This window comes from Archocentrus centrarchus, chromosome 8 (genome assembly GCF_007364275.1).
Source record: "Archocentrus centrarchus isolate MPI-CPG fArcCen1 chromosome 8, fArcCen1, whole genome shotgun sequence".
Taxonomy (NCBI): Eukaryota; Metazoa; Chordata; class Actinopteri; order Cichliformes; family Cichlidae; genus Archocentrus; species Archocentrus centrarchus.
This window is the reverse complement of record NC_044353.1, coordinates 18571198-18586393: the sequence shown is the minus strand read 5'-3', so window position 1 is coordinate 18586393 and position 15196 is coordinate 18571198. Positions and strand designations below refer to the sequence as shown.

The following is a 15196-nucleotide window of genomic DNA, read 5'->3' as shown; positions in this document are numbered from 1 at the left end:
AAAAGTTTTCTCTGGAGAAAATCCTACTCGTGCTTTATATTTTAGAAACTCAGATTTCTTTGAATGCAGAGAAAGTACGGAGTTCTTCTGCTGTTTGCCCAGCAGGCGGCAGCACACACTAAAGGTATTCTTTTAAAGGCTGGAGTAAAAAAAACTGATACATGTCACAACACTGTTATGCGTCTTTGCAGGCGGCCCCATGCTTCACTACTTCATCACAGACTGCAGTTACTTATAATTAATGATTATTAATGGATACCCGAAAAGCTAGATAAAACTACCATCAACATTTTGTCTATCGCACAAGAGAGAATCAGTCCCTAAAGTTTATGCAATAACTGGTATCTGAAGCACTAATAATATTACACCAGACAGCAAGCAGCAAGCAGTTAAATGTCAGATCAGGGGAAATGATCTCCCCGCTGCTCTCATAGTACCGGTTAAAACGAGGAGCAATTTAATCTTAGAGGGAAAGCTACACTTTCTTTCCCTTAATTTATTCCTTTAAATTCCACACACACAAGCACAAGTCCAATGGTGAGAATCATGATTGAGATTTTTAAAATGAAGTGTCAATGATGGGAGAGACTATAGGTCCATTAAGTAATTAGTAGACTAAGAATCATTTCATTACACGGGAGTCCTGAAAAGTATCCTGTTTGCACGCACAGATGTCAGAAGCGCCTCAGTATTAGCTCGATTGGTATAAACGCATTCTGGCGCTTAACGCGCACACTTTTGAACAGTAATCCTTGCGTGAATTTTTAAATGCGCGTAATTACATAAGTCTGCGTACAGCAGGGCTGCGGCGTGGGAGCGAGAGAGTTGAGCTCAGGCTCTGTTTTGACGCTGAGGGTAGAGCAGAGAGGAGGAGTCACTCCGCCAACTGTTGGCCTCTCAAATCTAATCCGGATTACAGTTTGGTCCAGTCTGCAGCCAGGACACCAATAATCACATTTATCTGTGTCAGCCTGACGCCGGCGGAAGCGAACGGAAATGTCGATGGCGAGCCGTGGCAACGCCGCTGGCGCGTTTGTCTCGCAAAGCTGAACTGCGCATTTAAAAGCGAGTCGTTTGTTCTGGGGAGTTTGGATGATTCTCGCAACGAAGATGATGTGAGTGAAGTTGAGTGAGTATTTGATTCCTGCGGCAGCTGGGGTGGGTGGCGTGCGTTCCCGCGTGCAGCGCACGCACTCTGCAGCACATCCAGACTGATCACTGCAGCCTGCGCTTGAAGCACATTTCTGCAATCAATAAATAAATAGATAAATAATTACTCTGGACTTCACCCAACCTCTGCCAGTGATCTATCAGAGGGGGCAGATGATCAAACAAGCCCGATTTAGGTAAGTAATTCTGTATTACAGTTTTTATTTAATTAAAGCAGTTTTTTTTGGCATTTTGCTTTTATTGCTGTCCATGCAGAGAATAGAGAATAGGTGCCTCTATTCTCTAAAAAAACTGATTGATCTTCTCACACTGATCATGCACTGATGAGTTTGGTGCCTTTTGAAATTGCTCTGCCTATTTTTTTTTCTTTTTGGGGGGGGGGGGGGGGGGGGTTGAAGACAAAAAAATAAATTAATAACTTATTTTTGGGGTGTGTGTTAGAAACAACCATTTTTAACTCCAGAGATACTCTTAATAACTTGCTTCAGTTCAGGTCCACTAATACTTACCATGTGATACCCAAACAAACACAACCCAGTGCCAAATGTGTCAGTCACCATGGTCAAGTGGGCGCAAGATTAAGAAGCACAAGGATGGCATGGAAATACAAGTCCTGCCTCTCTGTGCATGTGTGATGCCAATCGCTAGGGTGAGTCCTTAAATGATCCCAGGCAACAATCCAATCTAATTCTGTTATGAATTAAATCTTTGTGATAAAATATTATATTTTAAATATTATTTTGTCTCCTCTTCAATCCGATTCCCTTCCCCTTAATCCAGGATAAAAAGGCCAAAGAGGACAGAGCTGCAGAGACATGACACTTTGGCAGAATTCAAAACCGTGTTGACGTCAGGGATAAAAGTGGGACTCTCTGCTGGTGCCATCATTTTTCCCTTTCCACATCACTCCGTTCTGACTCGTATGCTACTGTTTGCTGATTGAAAGAATATACCTTTATAAGCAAATGCACAACATTTAATATCACTTTCAAAGTCAAAGTGAACTTTATTGTCATCTCAGCCATATGCAGAGAGTCATGAGTGTAAAGTTCGGGGACCCCAGTGTTTGCATGTAGTGCAAATAAGATGAGACATTGTGCTTTGACATGTAGAATAGCGTGAATACAAAATGCAAAAATCCAGAAAATGTTGACAGCTTCTTAATGCAGGGAGGCATTTTCAGTTATCATCTGCCAATTATTTTGATAGCTGGTTGGCTGAAAACAGCAATATTAATTTGAGAGCATAGTCAATAAACTAAGCAATGGTGATGAAAAAATTATTATGGCTGTCCCAGTTTTTTTTGCATTTGCTTTCTGTTACAAAATGAGAGCATTAAGCATATTTCCTTTGAACTATAATCACAGCTCTTATTTTCTGCTGATTTTTTCCTCTCCTGCAACAGAATAAATGTTGGCGTGTGGTATCTAATTTTAGCTACTTCCCAATTCTTCAGTTTTCAAGAGGAATATCTGCTTCCATCTACTTCCACTCCCAAATCACAAACCAAGAAGAACAGTGGGTTTGAGCTTGCCCAAATCATTGTCTCCAGTCCTCTGAGGGTTACAGTTTCTCACTCTTGTGCAAAATTGCATCCACAGTCCTGACTGGAAAGCTGCCAATTCCCTGCTGACTCCATATTCCACTGAGCAGCAGAGGTTTTCCACCCCCTGTCAGCACGAACCGATCCAAATTGACTTCCAAGTGGAGATTGATTAGGGTAATGCAGTACTGTCTGGAGCAGCTTAAGCACTCGCAGAGCAGCACTTTTGGTTAATTAGATTTGACAAACGGCCCAGCAGCTTGATGCTAAAATTAATATCTTACCTTATGAGCAGTGTGCAGAGACAGAGAGAGATATGGTGGCACCCAAAGCAACATGGTAACTGATCTCTGAAAATTGGGTTGGTTGGCACTTTTCTTAGTTTATTACGGTGCACTTATGCATCTGAAACTGACTCATTCATTAATTGCACTTTGTGCCCTGTGTGAGTTAGCTCCCTGTCATAAAGCTTCTTTAACGAGGAAGATTACTGGATGTGCTGACTCTCAGTGAATTAGGGCTGTTGCAGTCTGCCCGACATCATGCATGTTTATGATCGATTAAAAGGTTGCTATAGATCCACATGCATTTAAAGACCTGGTTTCTGAAAGGAGTATTTTATTGTTGTTGCTTTCAAGGCAAACTAGATACTGGTTGGAAAAAAGTAGCTGATGATGGTGAAAAAAAAACTCCACTGTAGGAGAAGTCTGCTGTTGTTCTGGGCATCTTTCAGAGCATCATTAAAGCAAGACTAATGTCTTAATAGGCATGAACCGTCTAATGGGCTAATGGAGCGGAATGCAGCATCTAATTTCGGATTAACCACCATTTGTGCTAATAACTCCTTTCCAGAAACAAACCACTCGTCCACCCTCTCCCTATCCTAGACTCAACTTTATGTGAACTGACAGCACAAAGTGAATCCTAGTTTCCTTTATGCCCACAGAGGACTAGTTGAAAACAAAGGTGAAGGTTCAGAGAGGAGAAGGGAAAGGGGAGACAACCTTTTAAAGGTTTTGAAGAGGGAAAGTCAGAGCAGCAGAGGCTTAATGTTCAATATTTTTGCTGTTACTAAAAAATAATAAAACTGCTCTATATTTTTCAGGGTCCAACATAATGGACTACACCCACCCTGAGAAGGCTTTTCCAAGTCTACATGCAATTGCAGTCTCCTATGCATTCATGTCTTGGAGGACTATAGCTCCATGTGTTTGACCAGATCCTCATCTTAGCTCCTCATTAACAGCCATCATGGAGGAGAGCAAGCTGATCTTCAGCCTTGACCGCCCATGAGGAGGGTCCTTCTGTGGCCTTTTCCAAAGGACAAACAACAACTGGGGATAGTTCGACCTGAGCCCAATTTGTGGATTAACTTGGACCTCAGCCAAGCCAGCGCTCCCAGCCCATCTTCCTGCCTACTCCCCCTCTTCCCAGGCTCTTTAGCTGATTTGTCAGCATCATCAGCAGATTTGCTTGTCACCACCAGCCTAGTGAAATCTTCCTCCACGGATCTGGAGCCAAGGGAGAGCAGCTCACTAAGAGGCAAGCCTCTTCTTAGTCTGGTCAAGTCTCTGAGCACAGAGATCTCCCGCCGTGTAGAATAGTAACCAGAGGTCAACCTTTCCAAGTCTGACTCTAAGCTACATTTGCATCCTTTTAAGCAGCTTACATATCCAAAGATCCCGAGGCCAGGCCTGAACAGGAGCAATGGATGAGAATGAACTCGTGGGTTTCACCTCCCTCCACAGGCAGCATGTCTCCCACAGAGCCGCGGGGCAGTTCGCTCATCGCTGAGCTGGAGGAACACGGAGGAAGGTTCTCAGAGGCCATGCAGGATCCACTGAGCATGCTAAAGTAAGATTATGGGGGATGAAAGCTCTGGAAGCCCCAAGCAGGGGAGGACTTCTGGTGCAGGAGACTCACCAGCCTCCCACAGCACTGGTGGAAGAGATGGAAGCAGTGACGAAGCAGGCCTCAGGTGCCGAAGGAGGACTGACATAGAGCACAAAGGGGTGTGTGACACTCCTGCCAGGCGACTCCAAAAGGATTCATTAATAAAATCCTCCTCCTCCCAGAACACCACACACACAGCAGAGAGCAAACATTTGGAAATCTGCACCTATGGGGATGTGATTCAGGTAGTAGAGCACCAGAGCAGCTCCAGAGGGACACATCATAGAACTTACCCCAGTGTCGAGTAACAGTGCCGGGCTCATCTTTGCCTCTTCACTGGCTCTTTCCTGTGGGTCTTCTTGCTTATGGTTTCTTTGTATTGCCTCTTCCTCCCTATGTGACCGGTCTGTCTGTGGGGGTTGCATGTGGCTTTATGCTGGGTTTGGTATTGGTGTTCATGTTTGCCCCACAACGCTCAGCTGCCAAAAGGAGACCATAGCAGAGCCAGTGCCATGAACCTAAATCCACTGGATGGAAATCTTGCAAATCTACAAACCTAGAGGTAATAAATTAGTAAAAAAAAAATCACAGTTTAAAGAAGCGAGAGAAGTAGATATGAAGTAGACAGAATTTTGTGCTGACATGCAAGTTTATATCCAGATGTTAGCTCTAATCTTTATTCAGTGTAAGTGTTACAGAACAAGGAGACAGGTACCCAAGAGGACAGCTGTTTTCTGGGGGGGGGTATCCTTAATAATTAATCTCTATTAATGCACTTTCCACCTGCCTTTGCTGTGCTTTGTTAACCGTTAACATGCTAAAGATTGTGATGATGCTCTTATCCCTGCTAAACATCTGCATTTTACTATTACCATTGTTGGCATTTAACTCACATACAGCCCTAAAGGAGTTGTTGTGGTTATTGCACACTCCAGTCTGGCTCTGTATGCAAATAGCCTCTGCAGCTGCTCCCTTTCTGTTTTCCTGTTGCTAATTTTGGCTACATGGAAATGCTCAAGTGTTTGTTTTGCTGGAAGAGAGATGAAAATATCAAACATCAGCAGGAGTGTGAGACATCATATAGCATTGAAGAAAGATAGTGCTATTAATGGGCACTTTAAAAGCAGCCCTTGGGCTCAGAATATTCGGCATGAAAGATAATAGCTTCCTCAAAGCACTTCTGTGTCACTATGAATATAACAATGAGACTGAGAAAGATCACAAAGAGGCAAAGTTTGTAAGGATAGAGGAGCTACTAACAGCAAACAATAGTCTAGACTCATCCACGGTGTTAAATGAGAGTTGTATTGTGCCATGGCTCATGTTACCCCTCCTGCTGAGCTGTTTGTCACAGTTTGCGCCACTCAGTGTGGATCTAATTTGCCTCAGTACAATTTTTGCCTCAGTTGGCATATTTAACATTCACACATTAACGCTTAGTTAAATGCACCTAAATGGAGCCTCAATACAGCTATAAATATACTTCAGTTTTACCAAGAAAATGTAAAGTGATTTATGGCTGCCCAGATTTCTGCATGAATTCTAACCCTTTCAATTAAACACCTTTTTTATTTAATTTCAGGGCTGGATGAATGAGATGCACAACTATGACCCTGAGACTTTCCACCCCTCCATCACACACTCTGTCTATGTCACGCTGGAGGGCAGCCGGCTGCAACTAGAATACCCACGTGCCAACATCCCCCGGTGGGCAGCTTTCGATGAGACACCCTACAAAGGCGCGTTTCTCCGTTCATGTGCTTACCAGCTGGTTAACTGTAAGGTCAGTTTGTCTGTGAAAAAGCAGGCCTGTCAAGGTGACCTCTCACCTGAACCCTTCGCTCTCGTCTCTCTGCACCCACTTTGTCATCTAACACGGAGGTGAAAGACCAGAAGGGTATAACTGAAGCGAATAAACCTGACCTCTCCACTATCTAATTTGCCCACCAAAGCAGGCTAAAGTACCTCCCTGTATGGTAACAGAATAAAGTTAACATACTGTGCATGGCAGTGCTTTCAAGTCAAAGTCAAAGTCAACTTTATTGTCGAATCTGCAATATGTACAGGACATACACAGGATCAAAATTCCATTACTCTCAGACCCTTGGTGCAACAATAAACCGTAACTAACCATCAATAAATATTAGCATAATAAATAAATAAGAAAAATACAGTACTATCCTAAATTGTAAAATATAGCAGTATAAATATATAGGTATAAAAGTATATATATAAGTGTAGCGGTCCTGGCGTTGATATCTGGATAAGTGGCATATGCAATGAATAAAGTGGATGTACACAGCATATATATGGAGACCCTGATATTGACAGTAAAGTGACATAATGCTGTGTATTAAGGCTGATGCTACTATAAACAGTATTGTAAGTATAGCCAGTAGTGTAAATGTAACAGTAGTGCAATTATAAACAGTAGTGTGAAATATGTTATGTGAAAATGTGTTAAAGTTTGTGTGTTCAGTAAGGGGGGGGGGGGGGGGGGGGGCAGAGCAGGCAGAGAGTTAAGCATCCTGACTGCCTGATGAACGGAGCTGTCCCTCAGTCTGATGGTTCGAGCCCGGAGACTCCGCAGTCTCCTCCCTGATGGCAGCATTCAGTGGATGTGCAGGATCTCCCGCCATGCAGAGGGCTTTCCGAGTGAGGCGGGTATTGTGTAGGTCTTGTAGCGAGGGAAAAGAGGTGCCAACAATCTCCTCAGCTGTTCTCACGATGTGCTGGAGAGTCTTACGGCAGGATGTGGTACATGCGCCAGACCACACCGTGATGCAGCTAGTCAGGACACTCTCGATGCACCTCTGCAGAAGGTGCACATGATGGGGGTTGGAGCTCCAGCTGTTCTCAGCTTGCGGAGAAAGTAGAGGCGCTGGTGAGCCTTTTTGGCCAGTGATGTTGTGTTCTTGCTCCACGACAGGTCCTCTGAGACGTGCACTCCCAGGAATTTGGTGCTGCTCACTCTCTTCACAGTAGTGCCGTTAATGGTCAGAGGAGCATGCTGGGTGTGCATCTTCCTGAAGTCCACAACAATCTCTTTTGTCTTCTCCACGTTCAGAGAGAGATTGTTGAGTCCACACCACAGGGCCAGGCGGCTCACCTCATTCCTGTATTCTGTCTCATCGTTGTTGTTGATGAGACCCACCACAGTCGTATCATTGGCAAACCTGAAGAAGTAGTTGGAGCTGTATGATGGTGTGCTGTCGTGTGTCAGCAGGGTGAATAGAAGGGGGCTCAGCACACATCCTTGGGGGGCCCCAGTGTTCAGTGTGATGGTGCTGGATGTATTACTGCCAACCCGTACTGCCTGTGGCCTCCCAGTCAGGAAGTCTAACAGCCAGTTACACAGTGAGGTGTTCAGCCCTAGACTGTCCAGTTTAAGAATGAGCTGTTGGGGGATGATGGTGTTGAATGCCAAGCTGAAGTCAATGAACAGCATTCTGACATAAGAGTCCTTGGTGTCTAGATGTATGAGGGCTGTGTGGAGGGCGGCGGAGATCGCATCATTGGTCGAGCGATTAGGCCAATATGCAAACTGGAAAGGGTCCAGGGAGGCAGGGAGGATGGATTTGATGTTTAATGACTAGCCGTTCAAAGCACTTCATTGGGATGGGGGCGAGTGCCACCGGATGGTAGTCATTTAGGCAGGAGGGTGATACCTTCTTTGGGACAGGGATGATGGTAGTATTTTTGAAGCAGGTGGGGACGATGGCCTGACTCAGCAAGATGTTAAAGATATCCATGAAGACAGCTGCAAGTTCCCAAGCACAGTCCCTCAGCACACGGCCAGGTATGTTATCAGGACCAGTAGCTTTCCGGGCGTTGATCTTGCTGAATGATCACCTTACACTGTCTGGGGACAGTGTCAGCACCTGGTCACTGGGAGAGGTGGAGGATTTCTGTGCAGGTGTGCTATTGTATGCCTTGAACCGAGAAAAGAAGTTGTTCAGCTTGTTCAGCATAGAGGTTGTGCTGTCACAGGTTTGTGGAGCTGGCTTGTAGTCTGTGATGGTGTGTATTCCCTGCCACAGACTCTGTGCATTCTTGCTGTCACTGAACCGATGAGCTTCCTGGAATACTGCTTCTTGGCCTTCCTAATGCCCCAGGATAGGTTGTTTCTGGCTATCCTCAGGCCCGCCTGATCTCCTGCTGCGAAGGCAGAGTTCCTGGCTCTCAGGAGTCTGTGGACCTTTCCTGTCAGCCATGGCTTTTGATTTGCCCAAACTGTGATGGACTTGAGGTCAGTTACATCGTCAATACACTTGGTGATGTATGAACAGATGTATCTGAGTACTCCTGAATATCTGTGGTGTTGTTTTTGGTAGCAGCTTCTTTAAACATATTCCAATCCGTGGTGTTGAAACAGTCCTGAAGTGCTTCTGAAGACCCATCCGGCCACACTCGTACCTGCTTGCAGACTGGTTTGGTGACTTTAACCAGTGGTCTGTATGCTGGCATTAGTAGAATACTGATGTGATCAGAGGCACCAATGTTGGGGAGGGGAAGGGCCTTGTAAGCTCCTCTCATGGTAGTGTAAACTTGGTCCAGTGTATTGTTTCCTCTAGTTGGAAAGTCTATGTGTTTGTATGTTTTTGGAAACATGCTCCTTGGGTCTGCATGGTTGAAATCGTCAGCCAAGATGAGAAAAGCATCAGGGTGGGCTGTCTGCTGCTCAATGATGCGTAGATACAGCTCATTTAGTGTTCAATGTTGCCAGTATCTCTTTTGAGCATGTTGTATAAATGCAGATGAATGGAAATAAAATGAACACTAAAAAAACAAAAAGGAAAAAACAAAAGGACTCTTTTGCCGAATCTAAATCCATCTTCCATATTTTTACATCAGGTGTCTCTGGTGCCTCCTGGTTTGGCTCGTAAGAGGGTGTGGAACAGGAAGTACCCAATCTGCATCACTCTGGCTGAGGGGGAGGTAGGGGAGGAAAGCCTGGTTGACGGGCAGGAGAATGAAGAAGAAAGGGCAGAAAAGCACACAGACCCCGACCACCAGTTTCCCGTCACCCTCTATCTGTTTGGCCGCACCGGGAGAGAGAAGGAGGAGTGGTTTCAACACTTCCTGTCTGCCTCCAGAGCTGGAGCCCAGAGCAGTGTGAGCAATGAGGGAAACATAGGTAAGAAGATGTCTTGACTGAGTGTTATGAAGCAATTCTGCTGCTGGTAATGCTATATGTTGCGCGGAAATATCATGTCTTTGCATTAAAAATACATATAGTAGAAATTACTAAATGCCAAATTTAACTTTTTCTATAATTCTTTCGGCATTATCTATAGATTCACCAACTCTCTGCTCCCAAATGTGTTGCACAGAAACACAAAGTGGTGGAGAGGCTGTTAAAGAAAGCACAGAGGAGCTGCCCGATTTCCCAGGAGCAATGAAAGCAAGAACCCTATTGGACTACAGCACCTACATGAGTCAGCTGATGGGCTCAGAAAGTTGCAATCCCACCCCCAGCCCCTGCCACAGTGACAAGGGAAGCCCCACGACTTGCATGAAGGTCAGTGAACAACACTTTTATTCAGCGTTCGATCCAGCATCTCACATCACTCGAAGTGATGTAAACTTTAAAGTCTCCATTGTAGTTTCTCTTTCCATTATGAGCAGAATAGCAATGTTTTTCCAGCCCTATTTATCTTCCTATGTCATGGTAACTCCCACTGATCAGAGCTGATTAATACCAGCTCAAACTCAAATTAGCTTTGTCCAGCATGCTGAGTCAGCTAATACAGCTCCGCTAACTGGACCAAATTTTAGTATTCAGCAGTATCAGATATCACCTGGCTGGAAAAATATAAATAGTTACTCATTGACTGGAACATACCTGCCAGAGCTTTTAATGGGGGGTTTGGGATTGGAACCCCATAGAGGGACAGTCTGTTCAGATGTTTAGAGTACTTAGTGCAGAGGATATGAACGCTGGGTAAATTATAGAAGATAGTGAGAATGTGTATTTTGTTTCTCAGTCCTAGTAGGTGGCTTTACTGCTGAATATATATATTATATATATATATATATATATATATAATTATATATATATATATATATATATGGTTCTTTTTCTTTTTTTATTCTCCACAGATTCAGACTGAAGAGCTTGGTTCCAGAGGTCAAGTTGGAGCTGAGGCTGGTCCAGATAATGAGCCAGGAGAATCCTCTGCAGAGGGCCAGCCCACCTGGGTTAACTGTCTGGTGGGAAGAATCTTCTGGGACTTTCTCCGGGAGAAATACTGGGCCGATCAGGTGGCGCACAAAATCCAGAAGAAACTCAGCAAGATCAAGGTGAGGGTGGATGAGAATGTGTATAGATTAGTTTTTCGTTTGTTTTTTTTTTTTTGGTCAAACTAAAGGAAAAACAAACACAAAAAATCATCTGTTTAGCCCCTGCATGTCACTATGAGTGTTGCAATGCTTCACAGCTGTAGTGTACTTCCCTAGGAAACCGATCCACTGTACAGGTTGAGAGTTCAGTGTTTTCCTTTCATTTGTTGCCCATTCTGTGTTGTCTTTCATGGATCACAAAAAGTTAGCAGTTGGCACAAGGCAGTTGGAAATGTAATTTATTTTTCAAGCTTAGTCAGATACCACAGCATCAGCAGTGTCACAGTGACTAATGATGTGGCTTCTTAAAGAGATGGATACTAAATAAACTGTAGGACAGAGGTTTATAGTCTGAATGTCAGGTCAAAGGTCAAAATACATGACATTAGGTGCATCAGCACTGCAGTTCTCCTGTGTGTGTGTGTGTGTGTGTGTGTGTGTGTGTGTGTTTGTGTGTGTGTGTTAGAGAGAGAGACAGAGAGCCTGCTGATAATGCACTCCCTCTGGCTTCCAGGGCAATGGCTGGGAGTGCTTAGCGGAGCACTGGTCCTGCAGCATCTCATTACTCATTTTGTGCACTCTTCTATGACCCACACCTTCTTTTTTTTTCTCTCTTACACACACACACACACACACACACACACACACACACACACACACACACACACACACACACACACACACACACACACACACACAGTACTCTCTACTTTTGGCAGATTGGTTTTTATGGTTTCTGTGACTGACATGACTACTCCATACCGACTAATAAAAGGCTTTGTTTGTCTCATTATAGCTGCCATACTTCATGAACGAGCTGACTCTGGCTGATCTGGACATGGGCACCTGCCTACCTCATATCCTTAGCACATCCAAACCTACACTGGACTCCAGAGGTAGACTATGGTTGTATTTATATGCTTCATTTGTCAAGTACTTTTTTATTTTACTGCACAAAAGGAGTAGCCAGACACAAGGGTTACTTAACAGTGTATACGCAGATCTCCTTCTCCGTCACATTCCTGCTGTGAATACAGGCCAAGATCTCATTTGTTTCATTACAGAGTTTGGTTTGTCATGCCTGCCCTAAAAGCTTTCCATTGTCTCCCACTGAAGCGATTAGCAATCCTCTTAGCCCGAGCTATCCTCAACCAACAATAACAAGCCAAAGCTATGATCTGACAGTCTAATGTTCCTCCTGTCTCAACACTGTGCCAAACTGGATTAAGAAGAGATGTTGGCTCAGTCGCCAAACCAAACTCAGGGTTTTGAACTAATTAAGAATTCAGCTGCTGTAAGCCTTAAGCCTTTCCTTTTTTTTCTCTCTCTCTACACCTTGATCCCCAAGGCCTATGGCTACAGCTAGAGTTGGTGTACACAGGCTGCCTTCAGATGACCCTGGAGACCAAGATGAACCTGTGTAAGCTGGGTAAAGAGGGAGAGGATGAGGCTCACAGTGTACCAGAGACCCAGCAAGTGGGGTGAGACGCATTTCAGCATTTCAGTGTATGAGAAGAAATGTGTTTTCTACGCTCAGCAGTTTGATATAATAACTAGAGCTGGTGTTTTGTTTTGTTTTGTTTTGTTTTTTTAGCTCTAAGCCGCCGAAGCTGTGTATATTGGCTGACAGTGATGAAGAGTCATCCAGTGCAGGGTCATCTGATGAAGAGGAGGTCCCCCCATCTGAGCTACAGGGATCTGTGGGAGACAAGAGCACTGCAGCAGCAGCTGAGGGGTAAATGAAAAACTTAACTGTTATCCTTTACTGCAGAGATAAAAATAACATGGATTTAATGAGTACTATGCAAAAGTCTTGAGCCGGACTTAATTTCTTTATATTTTTCTGAAATATAATTTAATATTTTGAGAAATAGGTGCAGTGATTTTTTGAACAGGTGTAAACATACATTGAAATACAGTATATATTAGGCAAAACAGACTGTACAATTCTAACGAGCTTGAAAGTCAATATGTAGTATGAGCACCTTTATTCCTTTATTCTTCAACACAGCCTGAACTCTCTTTGGCAGCTCTCTTCTCATTTCTTTAAGTAGTCTTCAGGAATAGTTCTCCAGGCTTCTTGAAGGACATTCAAAGCTCTTCTGTGGATGTTTCTGCCTTTTGTTCTGTTCTCTGTCAAGATGATCCCACACTGCTTCAATAATGTTGAGGTTCGGGCTCCGGGGAGGCCAATCCATGACTGATAGTGTTCCATTGTGTGTTTTTCTATCCAGGTATGATTTTACTGCATTGGCAGTGTGTTTGTTTGGGATCATTGTCATGCTGGAAAATTTAGCTGCTACCAATCGCACCAATGGTGTTGCATGATGGATTAAAATCTGACTTTTCTGCTTTTATAATTTCATCAGTTCTGACAAGATCTCCAAACACCACTGGCTGAAATGCAGCCCGAAGCCACGTCAGAGCCTCTGCTGTGTTTTGCAGATTGCTGTAGACACTCACTGCTGTACCTCTCTCATAACCTCCTCTGTACATATTGACAATTTGAACCCAAAAACTTCAAATTTGGATTCATCACTCTATAAGACTGACTGACACAGATTTTCAGTCCAGTTCTTGTGTAATTTTCCATATCTCAGCCTTTTCTTTCCATTTCCCTTCCTTAAGATTGGCTTCTTGACAGCCATCCTTCCAACAGTGGATGAATCAGCTGAAGGGCCAGATGCACCTCTCAGGTCACAGACTCGAATAGTTTACAAGCCAAGAATCTGAAGTAAATAAGATCATTTCTATATTACTGGACATGTGAAGACTTTGACGGCTAATGGAAAACATGTGATGTTATACTAGGTGACACCCAGACATTGAACATGCTTGAAATTTCAAGACAAATCAGTCAGTGCAGAACACTCTGGTCTGACAATGAACTTTGTCTTAAACTTATTGATAAAAAAAATTTCATCAACCAATATGAAGGAGTGCGGATTTCTTCTTCTTCAAATTTATAAACTATGTAACATTTTTAAAACTCTGGGCATGTAAAGCAGAGGTACAGTATAGTCACCTAATGCCCAGATCAGGTAGTTCATCACAAACAAAGAGTAAAAAAAATTCCCTGTTGGCAGTAGATGTTTGCTTTGTGTCCCTTTGTCCTTTTCCTCTACAGGCACACAGGTGGTAGCACAAGCAGGAAAATCTTGAGATTCGTGGATAAGATAGCAAAGTCCAAATACTTCCAGAAAGCCACAGAGAATGAGTACATCAGGAAGAAGATAGCTGAGGTCTCCAATATGCCCCTCATGCTGAGCGTTGAGGTCCTGGAGCTCTCTGGAACTCTGGCCATCAATATCCCTCCTCCCTCCTACTGATAGGATATGGTACTGACTCTCCTTGCTCTCTTGGCATTTATGTAATTTAATTCCTAAAAATAAATTCAATGCAAATTCCATTTTTGAATTTTTATATATATATATGCACACACACATGTTTGTGTCCTTGCTGATAGCTGCTCTCTTTCAGGTACAGTTCCGGGTGCCTCCCAGGTTAGATCTTCATGTGCGTCCATGCTGGGGGAGCGGGAAGTCACCTTCACCCATGTCACTGAGTGGATCGAGAAAAAACTGCAGTGTGAGTTCCAGGTCAGTTCATCGGTGTTTTCGATTTGCCCACATGGCACCAGGATGATTCTGATTAATAATTCATACGGTGTGTTTTCTGACAGATTCATATCAAGCGTGGAAAGTTTCTGCATTTTCTGTGTCTATGATTCCATTAATTATTAAATGTGTTGTGGTTGTCCTTCATCTCTCAACAGAAAGTGTTTGTCATGCCCAACATGGATGATCTATATCTGCCCCTCATGACATCAGGACTGGAAAACCCACCCACATCCCACCATTCCTCAATCCATTCCTCATCCCAACATTCTTCCATGGAGTCTCAGAGTATCTGTCAGAGTAGTAGCTGCTGATGCCTCAGATGTTTAGGCAAAAAAGCTGATGTTCAGCTATTGTCCTGATCTTTATGGATTCAGAGGCTGCTGCAGCTGGGTACCAGCTTGGTGTGTATCCTGAGTGGGTTCTCTGTTACCAGCGCAGGACAGATGTCTCCTGAAGCCTCGCTGAGCTCAGCAGTGACCTTGTGGCTGTGGGAATTATGCTGCAGTGGCCCCCTACTGTGAATTTCTGAAGTTACTGACCTTTTTAAAATGCTGAAAAAAACAAAATCTAACTGCACAAAAATTGAAGTGTATTGACCTCTCTTTTTTTTTTTTTTTAAGAGAATGCT

The 15196-nt window shown here is 43.8% G+C and overlaps 1 pseudogene; it reads left to right on the top strand.

The window, feature by feature from the left end:
- The first annotated feature begins 944 nt into the window (after window positions 1-944).
- LOC115784052 (testis-expressed protein 2-like) lies at window positions 945-15170 on the top strand (annotated as a pseudogene).
- The last annotated feature ends 26 nt before the right edge of the window (window positions 15171-15196 follow it).